The sequence below is a fragment of the Arvicanthis niloticus genome, chromosome 3 (assembly GCF_011762505.2).
Source record: "Arvicanthis niloticus isolate mArvNil1 chromosome 3, mArvNil1.pat.X, whole genome shotgun sequence".
Classification (NCBI taxonomy): domain Eukaryota; kingdom Metazoa; phylum Chordata; class Mammalia; order Rodentia; family Muridae; genus Arvicanthis; species Arvicanthis niloticus.
The window spans coordinates 5,826,233-5,848,026 of record NC_047660.1 but is presented as its reverse complement, the minus strand read 5'-3'; the positions used below and the strand labels follow the sequence as shown (position 1 = coordinate 5,848,026).

The window sequence follows — 21,794 nt, the reverse complement described above, 5'->3', positions numbered from 1 at the left end:
CAGGAAAATATTAGGACTTCTTTTTCTATCACAAAACTGTATTATAGTAACAGTGCAATTCACAGCTAAATCTGAGCTGAGGTGTTTTTGAGCTGCACACATTGTACAGTGTGTGCAAGTTGGCAACCAAGACTGCAGTAAAGCAGTGTAATTCAGGGTAGCTGAGGGCTGCCAGAAACATCCTGGATTCCCCACATTTTGAATTAATGTTTCATTGTTTGTTTGACTTTTGGTTGTTGCCAAATATTGTGTGGTCCCCAATTGCTATGACATATTTGTACAGTCACCACACACAGTTTAAGGATCAGAGGAGTACATCACAGAATCCAGAATCTCGAAGCTGGAAGAAAACTTAAACAGTGAAAAAGCTCTTTGGTTTATGAGCCGGGGTGTAACAAGAATGCCAGCCAACAGTCTAGAGTCAGTTCCTCATACTAACCAAAGTGCTGGGCCTGCTCCAGGCTCAGGGACCAGCACACACTGGACTTCATTTTGTAACTTGAATGAAGTTTTCCCTATGTGACGTCCTCATCTAACTTCCTTTCAGACTTTCTGCTGATAGGGCTGTCCAAGGTTTCTTTCTCTTAGTGTGACAAAACACTCCGACCTAAGGAAAGTTGGGGAGAAAAGAGGTTATTCCGCTAGCGTTGCCGGATAACAGTTCATCATAGAGGACAGGAAGGGCGAGAATGCAAGGCAGGAACCTGGAAGCATGAACCACTTGGGAACTGCTGACTGGCTAACTCTCTGAGTGACTCACAGACCCATGGGTAGCTAGCTTTCTTATACAGCCCAGGGCTCCCTGCTACCTCTCACAATAGGCTGGGCCCTTATGCATAAGTTAACAGTCAAGACAATCCCTGATAGGCAAACCCCAGGCCAACTTGATAATAACACAACTAAGACTTCTGCAGGTGATTCCAGGCTGAGTCACGTTGAGAGTTCATGCTCACTAGGACAAGGGAGGGGGAACTGTGGTTGGGATGTATCGGTGAGAAAAGATTCTATTATCAATAAAACAACAACAACCACCACAATACACATCCCCTCAGTGGGACGCCATACAGCCCATAAAGATAACATTTATAAGGCCTGGATACATGTGTTATTATAAGAGAGGGGGAAAGTAAAGCCACATATACAGCACATGCACAGTGTTTCAAAAGCCTTTCCGTAGAAACAAAGGGGGTTGGGATTAGAAAGTTCTTTGCCCTAACGTTTGAATAATGGGAAGAAGAAAACCAAGGTTTCCTTTTTCCTGCTTTCCAATATTTTAATTAAGACTTCCTTTATAAACAGAAGACTATTTTAAAGTGGAAAAGTGAAAACAACTGTTGTGCTATTTTCAAAGATATTTAAGACAGAGCCCTTTTGCGGTGGGTCTGAAGATGTTTCTGGAACAAAACAGACATTCAACACAAAGCCTCCTGGAGAAGCTGGAGTGGGGGAGCCACCCGCTCTCCTGGGGACTTCTGGTCTCAAGGAGTTCCCAGTGAGATGAGTAGCTTGGGTCAAAGAATATAAGGGTGCTCCCTCAGCAGGGGCCGAGCACGAACTGTGAGGGAAGAGCGACAGAAACCTGAGGCTTGGTAAATAACAAGGATTCCCTCCAGCACAGGAGTCCAACTTGAGGACAGTGCTCATTTTGAGCATGTGCAATACAGGATGGTCCTGATCCTGAAAAACAAGATGAACAAACTAAACAGGAAAGGCCTGTGCTTCTTGTCACATGGAATCCTCTCATTATCACAAAACACCTACCCACTTCCTCTATTCCTGTGCTGACCCGGAAGTAGAACACCTTCCCTGGCCCTCCCATTTTAGGTCCACTCTGTCAATCTGTTGTCACGAAACACCTGCCCACTTCCTGTATCCCGCTGCTGACCTGGAAGCAGAGCACCACGATGGCCCTTCTGATGTAGGTCCTCTCTGGCAGTCTGGTTGCTCACTGCTGGCCTTTTAACTGTTCGCCTTGACGTAGACATGATTTTGAAAGTCTGTGGCTCTCCCTCAGGTTCCCTCCAAGCCATCTTGCTCCCAGACAACCATCTGACACTTGTCTACCTTCTTACCATCACTATAGGTCACTAACCCTTTTAAAAATATCTATGCAAAATGAAACATTTTTAAGTATGCAAAAGGAATTACACAGCACATATTCTAATTCAGAACAATAGCTTTGGTAAGTAAGTGGCCGTGGAGATCTGTAAATGGCTTCCTACTGATAACCAGGATTTTTTTGTGCAGATCTGTAACATTTTGGTTTTCTCTCATTTCATCAGGTGAGATCAAACTGGAGTGAGTGCTTTTATTCTCTGGGCCATCTCACCAAACTTTGTTTTTCTATTTACCCATTTGTGGACACTGGAGGTGTTTTCCTTTTGATTATACAACTAAAGTTGCCCTGAAAACTCATTACAACGCCTTGTGTGGACAAATGTCTTCATTCTCCTTAGCTCAGTATCTAAGGGTGTAATGGCTAGGCTTTGTTAGATATACACTGACCCTTTAAAGTACAGAACTGTTTTCAGTTCCACATGCTGACACATGCCAGTCACTCTGATGGATGTATGTGGATATTTCACTTTGAGTCTTGTCTCCCAGGCCAGTCTCCCTGTGAAGAAGAGCCTTCAAGAGCATTGTTAATAACCCCCACCACAATGTCCAAAGGGCTTTGTCTCTGCCTGAAGGCAACCATCAAACATTTCTTTTTTGGGTGTTGCCTTTAAGCCTGAAGCAAAGCCACAGTCGCTGAAACACGTTTTGTCCCTCCTAGGACTACCATAAGAAATAGCCACAAATCTGTTGACTTAATATAAGTGTCCGAAGAATTTGTCCCTTGTGGTGGCCTCAGGAAGAATTCATTTGTCACTTCTGTCTTCATATCAGCCAGCAACCTGCTGTTGGAAGCTGTGCCCACATCACTCTGGTACAGAGGCAGTAGCCTCTGCTTCACACTGACCTCCTGTGTGGCTTCTCCATTATTCTGAATCACATCTACCTCACCCTTTGAAAGGATCTGGTCATTGGATTTAGGGGTCACCTGGATAATCTTGAATTGCATCCTCCTCTCTGAACCCTTAAGTAGGTCTTCAAAGACTTTTCCCCTTACATGCTGGGTGACAGTCACAGAGTTCAGAGATTTCACATGGGTATCACTAGAAGATCATTTCAACCTACTATATTTGTTAAGAATGAGGTATGATGTAGTATGCTTTCCGTCTGATTTCCTTGTTCCTAAAACAACAACAACAACAGAATTAAGGTATTACGTGTACTTTTCAGGGAATGAAGATTCAATGAAATTTCTCATTCACATTTAGTGCTGCTAAGAAGTACTGGCAACCAATCCTGTTTTCCTTCATTCCCACAGTGCCTTTTGCTTTCTGCATCTTACTTTTACTGACTATGTACACTAGGCATCTCCTTAGAGTTAGTTAATCTGCTCACTTCTCCTTATCATTGAAGGTTTTGTGGTGGTCTTTGTGTCAGCAGTTCTTAACCTGTGAGCGACATCGAATTTACTCGGTGAGCTTTTAAAAGATGAGTGATGGCTAGCTCAGTCTTCAGAGCTAGGAGTATCTCACAGTGTCTAGCTCTCTTAAGAGCTGTACAAGGAACCTTTGTTTCCCCTGCCCCTAGATTGAGGAAGCCCAGAATTCGCAGCCAAACCCCTCATTTTTTGGTGTCTATTCAGTTTCCTTGGAAGTCACTCCGATGTAGGGTAAGTTCTCCAGTGATCAAGGTGACCCTCATCATCCTCCAGCGTCAAAGCCGAAGCCCTGGGCTGCTGCTGCTGTTCTTGTTTCCTCTAAAGGTTTTTTTTTTTTTTTTAATTATGTATATTTGTGTGTGGGCAAGGGCATGTGCACATTCATGCAGAAGCCTGTAAACCCTGAGAGGGCATCAGATCCCTTGGAGTTGGAATTACAGGTGACTGGGAGCTGCCTAATGTGAGTGTTGGGAACCAAGCTTGTATCCTGTGTTCTTAATCCCTGAGCCAGCTCCCTGGTCCCCAAGCCCTGTTTTGAACCTATCCATCAAGTCTCTGGAAGCTGCATTATATCCATTTTAAATAATCAGTTCATTGATTTAGCAGTTTAATTCCAACAAGTCTCAGAGAATGGCTGAGTTGACTCTGTCCACTCTGAGTGGCTCTGCTGTCCATCTCTTGTGTGATTTTGAGGTTGGTTTTGTTTTGTTATTGTTGTTCTTTTTGTTTTTTATTAATTATGACTCAGGTGCTTCCTGCAAAGAGAAATCTTCTAGGTCTTTATCTTAGAATGTTGCATATTTAAAAATGCGTCTCCAAAAACATCACACAAAGAGGCAAACTGGAAGGCTTCGTTTTTGTCAAAGTAATATGGAGCCAATTGTAATTTTCCCTTTGTGTTAAGAAAGGGATATTATTTTTGTCCTCTGCTTAATTAGAAGTGGCTGGGTGCATCTCATCTGATTTTCTTTCTCTAAAAATTGCCTCCGGATTAAAAGCGGATGTGGAGAGATGTTTCTCGGAGTTAAGATTTGGGGACAGTTACGGCACCTTAATGTTGACTTCTCTGTGCACAATAATTAAAAATTCCGATGCCTGTGTTGCTGTACTTCAACTGTTCACACGGACTGTCTCAAGGATGCCAGTGTGCTGGGAATCCTGGTCCTTAATGTCGATCACAAGTTCTCTCACCTGATGCAATTGATCTGAGAAAGCCTCAGGTTTCAGGTTTGTCTGAGAGACAGAGAGAGAGAGAGAGAGAGAGAGAGAGAGAGAGAGAGAGAACATGCTATGGGAAACAGCAAGAAGGCACAGCACAATGGCTAAAGAAAGGACTTAAAGTGTGACCTGATGACCTGACTTGAGCCCCAGAATCCACATGGCAGAAAGGAAGAACTGATTCCCCAAAAGTTGTCCCCCAACCTTCACACATGCACCTTGGTATATACATACCATACTCCCACTAACTAAATAAATGTTAAAAAAAAATCTAAAACCACATTAGACATAATATTTGTTCTCCCCTTTATATATTATGTTACAGTCTGTTGCATATTTTCCATAAATAACTAAGAGCTACTCAGGGCTGTTCTTGGCATTCACTTTTGTTTTTAATGAACAAGTCCTAATTACATATATGTAATTGTGGGACTTAATACAGTGTGAGGTTTCAATACACATATGTGATGTATAATAGTCATTAGAATAGTTAGCAGTGCAACCTTCAAGTTCTTTCTTCCTAGTGCTTTTCAAATATAGTGTAGTTTGGGGAAACTACAGACACTCTGCTATCCTATTGAACGTGAGGGCACACTCCTCCTAGGTGTATCTAGGGATTCATTGTCCAACCTGCAGCCTTCTATCATTCTGAGCCCCCAAGAAAAATTGGTCTACCCTCATCTACCCCAAGATCAGCATTTTAACCTCCTCACACAAAACAGACCATACAATGTTTCGGGTGTTTGCGGTTCATTTATGCAGCCCACTATCTTCCAGAAGACACAGAAAGACATCTGTTGTGACTTGCCAGCTCATCGATAAGACTTCTTCAAGTCACATCCTTTTTGCAGTATATTCAACTGAAAGTCACAAGCCATAATGGAACAGCACACAGAAGAAAGGGTGTCATCACCAGCCCTTCTACCAAATGGGAAAAGCCCCGGCGTTTAGACTGAGTCACAGGGTGGTGGTGCTTGGCCTGGTTGCTCAGGAGAATGAGCCGGGGGGCTTACGTGTGGTGTCACACAGCCTTAGGTCAGTGGGATTCCACAGAACTAAAGCGGGTTTCTCAAACTAACGATAGTCCTTTGGGGAATCAGTGGGAATTGCGAAACCTCTTGTTTTCCAGAAAAGACTCACTAGGGGAATTTTCAAGCTCTCCTCTCGGGATGTGCGCAGAGAGTACAGCTGTCTCCTGCCTCACCTGTCTGAGTGGATACGGAGGTGAGTCCAGACACCTGAATGGAGCCTTGCCAAGAGATTCCACACTGTGACTCTGCCCTCAAATGCCCAACAGGTAGAGGGTGGGGACTGGAAAACCTCTGCCCAGGATAACTTTCCATTAACTCATTGTCTGGGGTGCAGTTCCCACAGTCAGTTGGGCTGTTTGGGCCACTGTAGAAGTGACTGTCACCTGGTTGACTTAATTGTTTTATAAAGGCCAAAATCAGGGGAAAGGTTCAACATCCCAAGGCCAATGAGTAATAATCCAGAGTTACCATTCAGCGAGGAAAGGGATCGTTGTTGTAGGTTTCGTTAGCAGAGTGATGTCTAGTTCTCCATTGTTTTTTTTTTTCTGATTTGAATTATCTGATGTGAATTATCTGATGTTTTATAACATCTCATCTCCAAGTGCAGTCTGTCCTGGATGCCGGGCCTGGGAGAAATCATCAGTTGCCATCTCTTGACAGGGGCTGTGGCTTTTATTAACATAAGCATGGTGTTCTTAGAGCCAGAAAGGACTTAGGACATTACTTGGCCATGACTCTGGAATCCTCTTCATGTCTTTTTTCTGAAAAGCCTAAAACTTGGGCAAGGAAGATGGTTTGGTGGATATAAGTGGTTGTCACACAAACCTGACAACCTGAACTAGATCCCTAGAGTTCAACATAGACAGAGAGATTGCCAAAAGTTTTCCTTTAATTGATCTCTCTATCTCTGTCTGTCTGTCTGTCTGTCTATCTCTCTCTCCCTCTCTCTCTCACAAACATATGCACACACACACATGTACACACACATACATACATACACTCTTAATAAGAATAAATAAAGACTATTCTTTTCATAAAGGCTAAAGTAAGCCTCAGTCATCTGATAAACTTTGGGTCATGCCCACATTTCTGTACCAATCATTGTGGGCAAGAAAAAAGTAAGTATTTCAAATAATCAAAATTGGTTACACAATGCACCCCATCTCCAGGGTTAGTATGCATAGAAAGTATGATCTATGACCTGAAAAAGAAATTATTGGATCCAAAGTCAGATAGAAAAAAATCAATCTCCACTTCATTACTATGAATTACACATTATGTATTAAGAACTATGCAAATAATTTTATAAATAGAAAATCATTTTATGTACCCAACAATCCAATTTAAGTATAAAACAATATTAAAATTATTAAGACACTCTCCCATGAATCAGAGAAAATTGGGCATGTCTCTGGACCTGACTCAAGATCCTGAAGGCCCACACTTGTATCAGGCATTAACCTCTTACTGGTTAGATCACTGGCATTTCTGAGGAAGGCAATCCTGTAGAAGCCAGATCAGTAAGCCAATGGGGAAAACCTGTGAGGAGCTTGGAGCAGGAGGGCATTGGCAAGGCATCCAGAAACAATTCAGCATGTAAGGCTGGCAAGGCCACACCGATGCATGGAAACTACTCGGTGCTGTAGGATTAGGGGCTATTTGTAGTTTGCAGATGAGGAAACTTGGCAGAAGGAAGATTGGTGCCTTCTCCAGTTACATTGTTAAACTGAGAGCTGAAATTCAAAGTCACATCTATCTGATTCTAAAGGGGATATATATATATATATATATATATATATATATATATATATATATTTAATATATATATATTAAATTATACTTGCCCAGTGAGTCTCCACTTTCTCCTATTGCCAAGCCTGGATAGTGCAAAGGGCAGAATCTCTGACACAAGCATGGCACCCATGCTTCCAGAGTAAATTTTATCGGTGAGACAGAACTCACCACGATGCTCCTAATCCAGACCTCCATCTTCCTATCGCTGCACCAGGATCCTGTGAGTCTTCTATTTGTTTGTTTGTTTCAGTTTCCTGAGCCAGGGACTCGTGTATCTGAAACTCTAGACTCTTGTGCCTATGCCCCCCTACAGGATCACTGGGATTACAGCGTGCACAAACACACTTGGGTACGTCAAATGTTAATGAAGTGCCCAAAAGTCTATCTGTACTTACTTGGTTCTGAGAATAAGATGCAATATCAATAAACATCAATAATTTATTATATTGCTTTAATTCCAATGTAAGCTTTGCTACAAAAATTCAAAAAGAATATTTCTTTTCCTAAAAAAGCTGAAGCTCTTTGGGAAAATTTTAGAAATGATTAAGATTCATTTGTTGCCAGGCGTGGTGACACATGCCTTTAGTCCCAGTGCTCAGGAGGCAGAGGCAGGAACCCTAGGTTTCAGGCCATACTGCTCTATAAAGCTAGTTTGAGCAATGGCTTGCCGGATGCTCTGATGCTCTTCCATGAAGACCAGAATCGGGATCTCAGTCCTCATGCCAAGTTTCTCACAATGCTTGTAACCCAGCTCCAAGAGATCCAGTTCCCTCTTGGCCCCAGTGGGCAAACACACACACACACACACACACACAATTAATCTGGTTCTCTTCACAGACTCTGCCATAGGTCTCTCTTTTTTGCTGGGATCTGAATTTTCCTCAGAGCCTCCACAAATAAACTCATTTTTCTCCAGTTAAAAGTTTCCAATTAAAAAATTCATTTCTATTGATCCCGATACATTGAATTTGGACTGCAAAGTACCACCACACCCATCTAAATTTTAATCTCGCCATACCAAGCGTAGCTCCTGTGACTGTGAAGGTGTGGAGGTTGAGAGTAACTTCATTCCTCCCTGGCATCCTGGTGGTTCATGAGAAAATGAATAAAGCAAGGATCCTGTGTGGAAGTAGGTACGAGGCAAGCACAGTGGAGCGTTTGCTCTGTCGATGGCCTTTTTTATGAATGGCCGGTGGTGGTCTTTGAAGTGACGCTGCCAGAACCACAGCTCCATCACTGCTGTCTCTATGAACTTAGATCTCAAGGAACTTGGCATCTTAAACACACTGAGGCTTGGTTTTTCTAATCTGTGAAGAGGACACGTAATGCTATCTCTCCTAAATGGTCATTGTAAAATATCAAAACAATCCGTACAAAGTGCTCAGCAAAGTATTTGGTCCAAGAATAATTGTAGAGCCAAGAAGCTGTCTATTAGAACGCAGGGTGGCTTCCTGGTGGGAAAAAAAAATGCTTTAATGAATTTTGAAGGATAAACAGTCATTGGGTAGGTGAGTAAGGAAGAGGGAGAACAATTAAGATAAGAAGTGCTGGGAAAGAAAGCATCAATAAAGTTACGTAAGAACTGTCAAGATAAAAGGCCTAGGACTGGATGCTCTCAGGAGGCTGGCTGCAAGGGAGGAAGTTATAAGACAGGGACTCCCTCCCACATCATGTATGGCCCTGTGTTTGAAAAGTCGTGTGTCTGTGGCAATATCTCGAACAGTGTTGAATTTGTGAACGGGGGAGGGAGGGAATCTATGAATGGAAATACATCTTGGGCTGTCAGAACTTGGAGGTGGGGAGTGGAGGGGTGGAGGGCAGTGTCAGCTACCAACCCACTCACACCTCCATCACAGACGGATGGAGGTTCCATCCGTGTGCTGGATCGTAGATCAGTTCCATGAGGGCGAGACCTGCAGACTATCAACAACAGAATGTTGTTTTGAGCATTGGATCGAATGGGACAAGGGGAAGAAATGGGATCCGATGGAAGCCATGGTGATGAGGAAGAGCTGTAGACAAAAAGGATCACACACACACACACACACACACACACACACACACACACACACACACACAGCATGACACGCTGCTTCCCTGAACCAGGGGAGGAAAAGGAAACGGTCCTCTCACCCACCTCCTCTCCAGCCTGTCAATCTCCCCTCCTCATCACCTATTGGTCAAACCAACCGGCAGCTATTTGTCAAAGCATCCGGTCCACATGGGGGTCCTGCACAGAATGAGAGAGAATGGAACACAGAGAGACAGGAAGGCCAAGCCAAGAACAGCTGCCAGACACATCAGTAGCAGTACCTGGTCTCATGATGTGCTGGGCTTGTTTTGAAAGTTGTTCAGCCATGTGTACTCTTTGGTTGGTGGCTTAGTCTCCGGGAGCTCTGGGGTATCTGGATGGTTGTTATTGTTGTTCTTCCTATGGGGTTGCAAACCTTGGTCCTGTGGAGGCTCGATGCCCCAGCATAGGGAAATGCTAGGACAGGGAGGTGGGAGTGGGTTGGGGAGGGAACTCCCTCATAAAAGCAGGGAAGGGGGGAGAGGAGGGGGCTTCGTGGAGGGGAAACCATGGAGGGAGATAAACTTTGAAATGTAAATAAATAAAATAACCAATAAAAAAAATTGTTCACTTACTTAAATTCATGACTTGTTGACGTCACATCCTGGGGGTAGGGGTGTTCTATTGTGAGAAACGATGGCCAGAATTTTTACCTTGGTAGGACCAGGTTTACTGTTCAATACTGGGAGTGGGTGACTGTTGTCCCTGAAGAGGGAGGAGAAAGTTAATAATAATAAAAAAATAATGTGACACAGGCAACATGGCTGACCTCAAGCATGGAGGTTTTCACAAGAAGAGTTAATTCCTGTGCACAAGCAGAAGGGACAAAGCCTCTCCTCTTTCCCACCCTCTTTATAGGTCCACACCTATAGTACTGCTACTTGGGGGATTGAGGCAGGTAGGTGAAGAGTTCGAAACCAGCCTGAGCAACTTAGTAAGACCTGTCCTTACTCAAACCACAGAACCAGACAGATAGCTAGACAAAGTTCTCCTTACAAATGAGAGGCCTTGTCAGTGAGGGAGGGAAGCAAACCACCAGACCACTGGATGGTCACACATAGTAAAAGACAGAACACAAGTCAGACACATGTCTGTCATCCCAGGGAGGGTCAATAAACATTCAGCCTTTGTCATTATCCCTGTATCTTTGGTCAAAGGTTATAAATCCATGTACTCTGTAAAGAGAAACGTAAATCCAGGATAAAGAAGATAAGTATGATTAAACTCAGAAATTGGACAACATATATTGATAAATACTTAAAGATAATTTACTCTCCGTGCAATAAAGATGAACAACTACCTTGGTCTTTTAAAAATAGAGCTTTTAGTAATAAAGTCACAATAAAATTATATTTACTTTTAATTGATGCTAGATTTTACTTATCCATTGCTTGTTTGTCTGTTCTCATAGCAGCTATAATCGCACACTGCCTCAAGCTCTATAAAATAAATATGTAATTTTCATTACTTTAAAAAAGCCCATTGCTTTAGAACAGTTTTAGATTTACCAAAACACTTCACAGACCCCATTTTCTGCACCATGAACATCTTACCTCAGTGCAGTATACTTGTTACAAACAAGGGCCAACGTTTGTACCTGACAGTTAAGAAAACCTTGTTTTATTTGGATCCAGTAACTCCGTCTATTTCCCCTTCTCTGCTCCAGATTCTTATCAGGAAACTCTATTTTCCTCCCCCTTGCCCACCCTGTGCCCTTTGTCCTAGCTTCATCTGGTCCAGGGCGGGTTGTCAGACGTTCACCGATTTGGATGATTTTCACGTCTTTGAGAAATGCTGGTTAGGTATTTTGTAGACTGAGGATGTTGGGTATCTGACGTCTTTCTCTTGGTGTTGTGGTTTGAATAGGAAACATTCACTACAGCTTCCTGTGTGTGAACGGTTGGCCCTCACCTTGTCTCATTATTGAGACAAGTTATGGAAGCTTCTGGACGTGGAGCCTCCGTGGCTGATGTAGACCCTTAGCCGCAGACCTTACGGCTTTCAGCCCCAGTAGCTCTGGTTCCTGGGCCACACAGTTGCGTGCCCAAGCCCTTGTTAATGCCACCATGCCGACCCTGCCAGAATACTAAAATAAATTTTTTTCTCTCTTTAGTTGTTCTTTGAGGAATTTGGTCTCATAATGGGAAAATAACTAATATCTAGTTCAGGTGATGTTCTAAGCTCTAAATGGAGACTGTAAGAGACATTAGGGCAGAACCTGCTTTGACCATCTTTGGTGGCTGCTGGCTCAGCTCCTGGTTGCTGTGGTCTACTCTCTGCTGACTACTGGAAAGACTACCGTCAGCTCCCAAAAGCCATTTGCATTTTCCGCCCATGATCTCCCCCCCTCCCCGTGTGTGTGTGTATGTGTGTGTGTGTGTGTGTGTGTGTGTGTGTGTTCCTGATTGGGGCGAGATTTTTTTCAACTCTTCTCTATCCTTAAACAGCAAGTTTTTAGGAAAAAGTTCTACACAGACATATCTTTTCTAAAATGTGTTTTAAAAACATACAAAACATCCAGGCATGGCACACACTTTTAATCCCAGATTCACAGGCAGAGGCCAACAGATCTCTGTGAGTTCTAAGTCAGTCTGGTCTAAATAGAAGGTTCCAAGCCAGCCAGAGCTGCACAGTGAGATTCCCCTCAAACAACAGCCAAACCATACAAGGCAGGTAAAATATAGAAACAATATGTCAAGTCTGTCTGTGAACTATGTAATTCAGGATATGGTAACAATGTCATCCAATGCCCTGTATATATTAAAACCTTCATGCTTTGGGTTTCCAGGTGAAAATGACTGAAGGAGGGCTGTTTGAGACCAAAAGCTGATTGGGTTTTGTGGCTCTGAACATCCATAAAGTTGAGCAGCTCAGAACAAAGATGAATGAATAACTTTGGCCTCCAGGTCCTGGGGAACTGAAAGGTGAACTCTCCAAGATGAAATAATTAACGATTTTCAGAGCAGCACATTGCAAGAGTACCCAAATATTGCAAAACATGCAGTTTGTGTTCTCCTCCTTTTGCTGGAACATTCTCTAGGCTCCAACAACAACAGAAGAAATGAATAGACCTAATGTTGCAGCTGATACCAAGGTCTGACTCAGTCCCTTTGTTCCAGGTAATACATGACTGAGAGACATGAGGTAGAGGTCACTAAATGACTGTTCAGTGTGTTCTACTCTACTGTTTAAAAGTAACAACCCAAATAGGCATTATTCTATTCTTAATGTAGCTAATTCTCAGTAAAATGAAGTTTTATTATTATCCCTGGTAATACACACTAAACGCATATACGTTACCTATTAAAACACAATAAAATTAAGCCAAAGCTTTCATTTTCATTTAACAAAATTAATGCATCGAATAAATACACGCAAAGATGTCCAAAGTCCCTGGGCAAACACATGCGACACACTCATTAGAATGGCTAAGAGTAAAAAGATTGGCAGGAGCCAGAGCCAGCAGAAGCCTGGAGAATGGAGTGTTCCTGTCAATATGTGACATAACAAAAGTGTGTTTGGGAGAGTACAGATTCAAAGAGAGAAGTGAGCCAAGTCTCTGTCTGTCTGGAGGCTCCTTTAGTTCCCTGCAGCTCTGCACTTTCCTCTCCTTACAGCTGGGTCTCCATTATGAGTTCTCTATGTATCTTTCTCTCACCTGCCTTTGGCCTTTAGAATCAACCCAGGTAAATTAGGATAAGCCCCCTTTCCCATGATCCTCAACAAATATATCTAGCCCTTGGACTGTGAGCCCTTGGACTGTGAGAGCAGACAAATCCTCTTGTCCTTAAGTTGCTTTTGTTAGATATTTTGTCACACAACACACACTCCAATCAGACACCAGTAATGTATTTAATCAAATACTTTTTAAAAAAAAAAATTCCTCTTTTTAAAGCTAATTGTTATAACAGGCTCCAGGTCACATGATATATTGACACACCCAATTGTTCTGAGGTTAATAAAAAGGTTTTGGAAATGCATATAAAAAGTGTCTTTTAAAAGTGTTAACCCAGAAGAGGTCAAGCCACAGCCTCCTTGCATCATCCTAAATCCAGGTTCATCTACACCATGCCTATGCTTGCCCTACATTGAGCGAGGCAAAATCAGTTGTGTGCCTGAGATACACCAGAACTTGAGGGCTGCACAAGTTCCTACCTGGCCCCCCAAGAGTCCATCTCCAAAATGACAGTGATGAGATTTTTAAGGCAATCAGTGACTGAAAGGGTCTTTGGATTTCAGTGAGATTGGCTTTGAATAACAATCAGATCAGATAGGGTAGCTCTTTATTGTACTGCTGAGCTCATCAAAGACCTGAGGAGCCACCAAGACAGAGAGAAGCAGAAACAAACAAACAATACAATAAATATAGTGGGAGTACCATTTTTTATGAGATTGCCAATAATGCCTGGCAGATAATAATGTCACTAATCCTTAGCCAGATGATTTTCTGGAAAGATCCTGGAGATTGTCGAATCTGTGGGCTACAATGTTGATGGTTGCTGCCCTCGAAATATCACAGTCCTGCAGTGGAATGCCCTGACAGTTGAGAAATATGTATATGTATATACATCTACATGTATGAACATATGATATATGCATGTATTTAAAGTTAGTTCATGTCCTCCCCTCCTTTTCCATCTCTTCCTTAGAGTACATTCCTGGCTACTACAAAGGAGCTCAAGTAAGATGCATCCCAAACTGCATCTGTTCAATTTCCATGGTAGTCCTCCAAGTTTCTAGAATTTGCTATGAATTTCGACCTCTACACGATTTATTCTTTAACCTACACCCGTTTCTGATTCTTGTGTGTCCTACTTGGATCCATTCTTCACAGTGACACACTAAAATCTCTTTCCAAAAACAAAACAAAACAAAACAAAAAACAAGAAAGAAAGAAAAAAAAGAAATCAAATCTGGGCTGCAGAAATGCTGAATAGCTGAAGCACTTGTCAGCAAACATAAGAACTGAACTCTGGGTCTCCAGGATCCACATGCATGCTTAGTTGGCATGGCAACCTCCCCGCAATTCCAGCGCACCAGGAGTGGACAAGAATCCCCAGAGCAAACTGACTAGCCAGACTAGCCAGAATGGAGAGTTATGGGTTCAGTTTGGGAGATCCTACTTCACTGAAAAAGTCAGAAAGTAATAGGTAACAGTACATGTTAGCTTCAGGTCTCCATCTGCACATGACTCAAGTGAATAAATGCACGTGCACGCACGCACAAGGCAGCTCTGCAGGCCTGTAAGAAACCGACCATCATCATGATCACACCCACAAATCTGATCTCTTTAAACTGTATCCAAGCTAGTCTCTGCCTACTGCAAGGCACTTACTTCATTCATTCTTTCCATGAGATCCGTGAACTAACTAGATGCAAAAACAGTTCTAGAAAAGGCCACGTTCAGTCAAGAGCAAAAGTTCATACTCAAGTAGCCACCACTAGCCAGAATCGGGTGTGTCTACAAAGTTGCTTTAGGGGCAGAACGCCCACCTGCCTCCCTTGCTGGTGTCACCTCGTCACTTGTGGAAAACATTTTTCAGAGCAGGTAGAAGTCCTTGCTTGGTCCTGGGCCTCCCCGTGGGAACGCGCCAGCCATTGCTTTCCTCAAGGCTGGGGCCTTGCCACCTCCCAGCCCTCAGGGTGCGCAGCCCCAGCCTGTGATCGCGCGCCAGGGAGCAGGCGGGCTCTCGCGCCGGCCGGCCAAGGGCGGCGCCTGTGATCTGCAGCCAGGGAGCGCGCGGGGCGTCCCCGGGGACCCTGTGATCGCGCGCCAAGCGCAGCCCCGAGCCTGCGCGCGTGCGCGCTGTCTGCCTCCAAGTTCCCGCTGAAAATGTCCCCGGATGAAGGGGTCGGGGAAGCGGGCTCAAGCCGGCGAAGTAAGTCTGGTGAGTCCTCCTGAAGCCTCGCACCCTGCCTTTCACTAATGAGGCACCCCTAAACCTTCCTTAATGCCCACTCACTTGCCTGATGGAAACAGGAAGACGCTTAGCCCTAAGCAACGAAAAGATGCTCTTGGAGATGCTTGCCTGGTACTCCAAAAGAAGCGAAGGAGATCGCATCTCTTCTTGTGTCCAGTTAGAGGAAGTTCTGCCTGGCTTGGTATGGTGATTCTCGAGGCGATAATCAAACAGGTGTGAATAGTTTGGCACCAAAGAACCGTTTCTTCCTTGAACGGCTCCCACTGTTCAGTGAAGGAAGACAAAAGCCTCCATTAGCATAGGGTGTGCAAAGCCACCTGTTCAAATAACTCTGCCAAACAGAGCAAGCCAGCCTTGGAAAGAAAAGAACCCCAGAGCAGTGCAAATATTCGCAGCGAAGTTGAAGGATTAAGCTGATCGCAGTCGCAAACTGGAAGGAGGAGGTGTTTGTTCCCCGTTTGTAATAAAAGCTCGCAAAGGTTATTTTTAGCAGCCTGTTTGATTCCATTAGATGAGATAGCAGCTTTCATACTCTTGTCAAAATAAAATTATGGGAGAAAAGACGTAGTCTGTCCTAACTAATCCGGCAAAGGTTTCTGTTTGGAAATTCTGATTTCAGGTCATGGATGAACAGATAGGGTTCTGCCCAAGAAACAATGGTTCAGCACAGGCCAAGCTGCGTCTGCTACTGTTGTCCTTGCTGCCTCCCATTCCAAGAAAACAAAACCACGATTTCATCAGCGTCGATTTTTAATATTTTTGAAATGTTATTTTACATTTGTTTTGTGGCGCAAGAGAGAGAAGTGTGGGAAGGAGTGGGAGGGCAGCCAAGGAAGGAGCCAAGAGAAACTTGACTTTGGGGCGAGTGGGTGGGAGATCAAAGGATGAAATGGTGGCAGAGAGGGTGGAGGAGAATCGCAGCCCAGCGTTGTGGGAACAGTACATTGGCACGGGGCGGGGCGGGGTGGGTCAGGGTGGAGTGGGGTGGGGGTGGGGGTCTGGCAGCAAAGAAGGGGCTAGAACCACCAGTCTGTGATCCTGACAAGAAGCCTCCACTCTGAGTCCTGCTGTTTAGAGGACCCCACCCAGCTCTCCTAGGTCCTTGCTGGTGTGAAGATCCCCTCGGACACTGGCGGTCCAAGTGTGACCCACAAACCTTGAGCATACGCCTTGCTCGGAAATACAAGCTCTCAAGCCCTGCTCCATATCTTTACCATTTTAACACCTATCGGGTAGATAGGGTGTCACTCAAGGTTCAGGAACCCAAAAGAGCCTGCCCAAATGGTGCCAGCCTCCTTCAAACACCCGTGAGGGCCTCTTGCCCGAGTCCATCCTTGCAAGGGTGCAGCTTAACGCAATACCACTAGCATGAGTAACCCCGGGTCTGAGCCATTTGTCAGGCTAGGAGTGGCCAGTCTTTGTCATTTGGAGCGGCCTGTCCTTGTGAACACAAAGGCCTCCTATGCAAGGCCGTGGGGCTCTCGGACAGCAAGTTCAGGAATCTAAAAATCTTAAAAAGGAATTCGGAAATGGAATCAGGACTTCCAGATAGTAAGGGAGGAGTTTTAAGGTGGGTGGTTCACAGGTATTGGTCTCAACATTTTGTTAATGTGGTTTATAGATTTGCCTATCCAGTCATGTGATTAGTAGCTGCTAGTCATGTCCTTGCCCTGGGCTAGAAAACAACTGTGGCTGAGCACTGTAGCTTCCTACCTTAGGAGCGGAAAATTCAGCAGGAAAGAATCAATGTAATGGAGCGTTCCTGGATGCTTAAATGCACACTCTTTAATCAGTAGCCTAGAAGTTTAAATTACATCTGAAATTTTTTTTTATGCTGAAATGTTGGTGACAGTTGTTTGCCTAAAAGAAGGATTAGCTTCTCGAACAGGCAGAATTGAACTTGTTCCTCTAACGCTCAGTGTGAAAGCCATTCATTTTTTTTCAACCAACATTGATTATTCCTCTATTATGGTCCAGACACCATGTTTAGCCTGTGCTGAGTGAGAACTGGCTGCCCTCAAATCTCCTTGGCCACTTAGGCAAGCAAACCTGTCTTTACCAAGCAGCCTGCTTCTCCAAACTTCCTTCTCTCCAGGGAGGTAACTTCCTGTTCATAGCCTCAAGATTTTTCAGCAGCTCTCACCCAGTGTGGACTTGGGAGATTATTTGAATTAATAGACAAGATGGGCAAACGGAGATTGTTTAAATTTATGTATCTGGCGCTTCAACTGCCTATGTACTACCTATCAATCTCTTTTAGGATACTGGCAATTTCTTTATTGTGATTTGATATTATGAAATCTGGCTGTTGAAGTAGCTTTATTGGAGATGAGTCATGTCGGGTCTCTCAAGGATGGGTCAAAAACACCTACACTCTAAAACCACGCGTGGTATCTGTTGCTGTTTCCACTAGGAAGAAAGCACTGATAAACTCTCATGTTGGAAGTATGGGCAACTTTATGCTTTTTATCCCCATAAGAATTCAGTCTTATTTGAAAAGGAACTTAAAGAACTAGAGAGAGAGAGAGAGAGAAAGAGAGAGAGAGAGAGAGAGAGGAGAAAGAAGAGAAGAGAAGAGAAGAGAAGAGAAGAGAAGAGAAGAGAAGAGAAGAGAAGAGAGCAACTCAGCAATTAAGAGAAATTGCTGCTCTTCCAGAGAACTGGGTTTTGATCCCTAGCACCCACACAGTGGCTCACAACCATTAATCGCTCCAGTCCTCAGGGATGATGCCCTCTTCTGGCCTCCATAGGCATTACACACAGGGTGCACATGCCAAGAAAATAACTCATATACACAAACAATAAAAAAAACTTCAAAGGAACTCAAAAACACAAGGTATCAACATGACTGGCCAGTGAGGGCTCCCTTAGCATCAGCCAGCATGGGATATATTTTATGTTGAGTCCCTCAAGACCACTTCAAATATAGTACACGGGCAGTTTTGTGGTTTGCCAACTAAAACTTAGCCCTGAAGAGGAAGCAGCAGTGAAATGAGGGAATTGTCTTTAATAGGCATAGCTGACTGCCATAAGAACCTTCTCTCCAAAGTGCTATCTCCATCTGAACACCAACAGTCAGGAACTCCGTTATGCTGGGGTCCTGATACTCTAATTTACAGAAGTGGGAACAGAAGTGAGAAAGAGAGCTAGTTTTTATGTGACAGTGGTACCGAAAATAGAAAAAGCTTCTTCCCTTCCCTGAGGTGAAGCCAACTGAAGCAAAGGCCACAAAGGCCCAGGTGGTGTTGACAGAATTCCACAGAAAAGAGAACCCCCATGTCACCTGTCTGCAAAGACACTGTGTCTCTGGAAATAGTCTTGGACTCTTGTAAGCCTGCCCCCAGGAGAAACCAGCTTGATCACTGTTCCACTTGAAGTCTTCCTGACTCCCAAGCCTAACATGAAGACCAAAGACAGCAACATAGAAGCCAAGGCCAGCATTACAGACACTTGGGTGAAGTCAAGGTCAATGCCCCACTGATGGAGGGCAGAAACCACTTGCCCCTGTACCTCCTGCTGGGGTGCATTGGATGTTGCTAACAAAATTGGCACTATCTAAACCAAGTCTTGTTAGCTAAATCTAAATGTATGTTTTTCATCCTAGAAAACCGGGAGGGGGCCAAAGCTAGACAGAGAAATGCTCAGTTACCCTGATTTCATCCTTATATGTGGTCTACATGTATCAACTCACCGTACTCTATCCCCTAAATATATACAAGTGAAAAAAATCGCCATGCGAGAGTGCTTAACTAGCAAGCACGAGGCCCTGAGTCTGATTCCCAGTTCTGTAAATATATAAAGACAAATAAACAAGAAAACAACAAATCCATAATGATTTTTTAACAGAGAGGGTAACGGAGAGTGAATAGGATCACAATACATAATGTGCATTCGTGAAAATATCATAGCGAAACCCATTATTTGCATAATGTATTCTATGTTAACTAAGCATTATTTGCATAATCTATTCTATGCTAATGAAGACTTTTTTTTTCTTTTAATAAAAGGGCTATCTGGACAGCTGTCCCCGTCTTTTTGCTGTGGCTGCCTTGAGGCTGGGATGGCCTGTTAACGTAGTAGTTTTTACCCCAGCAGCCTAGTAGCTTGAGAACAACTTGAAAGTCCAAATTTCACCAAAATGAGTGTATTGTTTCAGGTCCCTCGTTGTTGCTTGCGTTTCTGTCCCCACCCATGTAAATCAGCAGCTTGGCATTATTTTGATCTGGGGAAACACCAGATTTCCCAGGAAAAAATCTGCCTAATCATTTCCCTTTGCCTGATAAGTGATTTTAGGAACCTCTCCCAAAGACATGTGGCAACAAGTCTGGATACATTGGGCAATATGAGCGCCATTATTTCATCGATGACTGATAAGCCGTAAACCATTAGTGTGGCCACTGTGGTGTTGCACCGATAGAAAATAGGTTGTGTTCCCCACTGGTAACTCTTCAGAAATGTTTTTTTTTTTTAAAGATTTGTTTTATTTTTAATTAGTGTATGTATACATTGTCTCTATGTGGGTATGTACATAGGCGTGTGGTGTCTGCAGAGGCAGTGTCAGAAGAGTACGTTGGGACTCCTGGAGCAATTGCAGCCACATGGACATGCTTATTGGGAACGGAACTCAGGTCCTCTGTAAGGCAAGTACATGCTTAACCACATTTGTGGAGGTCTGAGGACAGCACGCAGGGAATCATCTCTCTCCTACGTTCCATGACATTGCCAGTGTGTTGTTGGTATTTGTTTGTTGTTTAGCTGGTGTTTGAGACAGCGTGTCACTGGGCAGCCTTGGTTGGCCTAGAACTCCCTGTGCTGTACTCACAGATACCGCCCGATCTCTGCCTCACAAGTACTGCAGGGAAGAGCATGTGCCACCATGTCCGGCTCAGTTTGCAAGCTCAGACTTTGCTGTATCCCTGCCAAGAGATACTATTCTGTTTTAATCCTTGCAAACTGGAGACGACAGCTCCTCTGTGTTTTGTATTTGCTAATAAAGCAATAAAAAAGAAAAGTTGGAAATACTATTTAATAAAAACAACATCAAACACCCTTCAGGTTTCAGTAGGACTTTAAAGTAACCAGAGATGTTGAACTTCATTTGTTAAATCAGACATCTCGGTATTTTTTTCTAATATGATCTCAGATCACCAAGGTTTCGCCTGTTTGGAATCATGGACGCCTGGACTTAGCCTTTCTCCTCTGTGATTGTATGCTGGCTTGGTTACAACATATAAAAGTAGCAATAAAGCAGTGATGTTTCTTCCTGATACAGCCCACTACTGGCGGAGTCCGAGAGGTTAGCCAGGAATCTATGGAAGGGGAAGAAAAGAGCTAGTTATGTTTCATATTTAGAAAGCGCCTTTATTGAGCTAAGAACCTACAGCTAGACCTTAGGCCTGAGGGAAGAATCTGCTACCATTATGCTGCTAAACAGACATAATATTAAACTGACTCCTAATGACTTATCATTATACCCAAAGAGCAGGGGATCTCTCAGCCCACCTCTGAGAAGCTTCTAACTGCAGTAGATGCTTCTTCTAACTTTGCATTTTAAACAGAGGTCAAAACAGTTAAGCGACATAGTCAGCTTGGCTGTGTCCTTCATCAGAGTTCTCACTTAACATTGGTCTCCCACAGTTGCCTTCTCTCCTGTTAACATTTCAGTCCACAATCATGTATGTGGTATAATGCATATATGCTATGTATATGCACATATGTACATAACCACGTTTGCAGATATCATAGGCCTTTTCTGCTGACCGCACCAGTGTGCATTCCCTAAGGCTATTTTGTTACATAGCATGTCATAAGAAGTAAATTCGAGAGCTTTAACACTGTTAAAACTCAATTAGCAGCTGTACAGCTTGTACCCCGATATTACCAGCGGTCATTACTGGCTTTTACTGTTGTTGTTTTAGTCCAGGATCACAGTGTATCTAACTACCATGTCTTACGTTCCCATTTAACCTGGAACACTTCTGAAACCTCTGATAGCTACAGGCAGTTTCAAGGAGCACAGACCAGGTGTGTTGTAGAGTGTCCTCAGTTTGAGTCTGTTGGGCTGCTGATGGCCTCAGGTCATGCTTGTGGCAGGTGTGTCACAGACGTGAGATGGGATAAACATGGCTGCACACATCAAGAGAGAGGCTGCTGCCTGGTCCCACTATGGCTGACTTCAGCTTGCTTCCTTGGGTCAGACTTGGCTGCCTGGTTAGGAGGGTGTCTGCCAGTCTTTGCTATGGTAAACACAAAATTCTCCTCTTACA

At 43.7% G+C, this 21,794-nt stretch overlaps 1 long non-coding RNA gene across 11 annotated transcripts in view; it reads right to left on the bottom strand.

The window, feature by feature from the left end:
* The window catches only part of LOC143441653 (uncharacterized), a 34,409-nt gene extending 18,380 nt beyond the window's left edge, over positions 1-16,029 (bottom strand). For 4 of the 11 annotated variants that reach the window (XR_013109217.1, XR_013109218.1, XR_013109213.1 and 1 more), the window contains exons 1-6: positions 15,575-16,029; positions 10,183-10,312; positions 9,674-9,967; positions 8,555-8,987; positions 6,211-6,518; positions 440-4,726 (exon numbers count right to left, since the gene is read on the bottom strand). This is a non-coding gene — a long non-coding RNA (uncharacterized LOC143441653). Of the gene's footprint in view, positions 1-439; positions 4,727-6,210; positions 6,519-8,554; positions 8,988-9,673; positions 10,025-10,182; positions 10,313-14,942; positions 15,320-15,570 lie in introns of those variants that run through there. The other 7 variants (XR_013109221.1, XR_013109220.1, XR_013109214.1 and 4 more) reach the window with 7 other exon arrangements.
* Between the last annotated feature and the right edge of the window lie 5,765 nt (positions 16,030-21,794).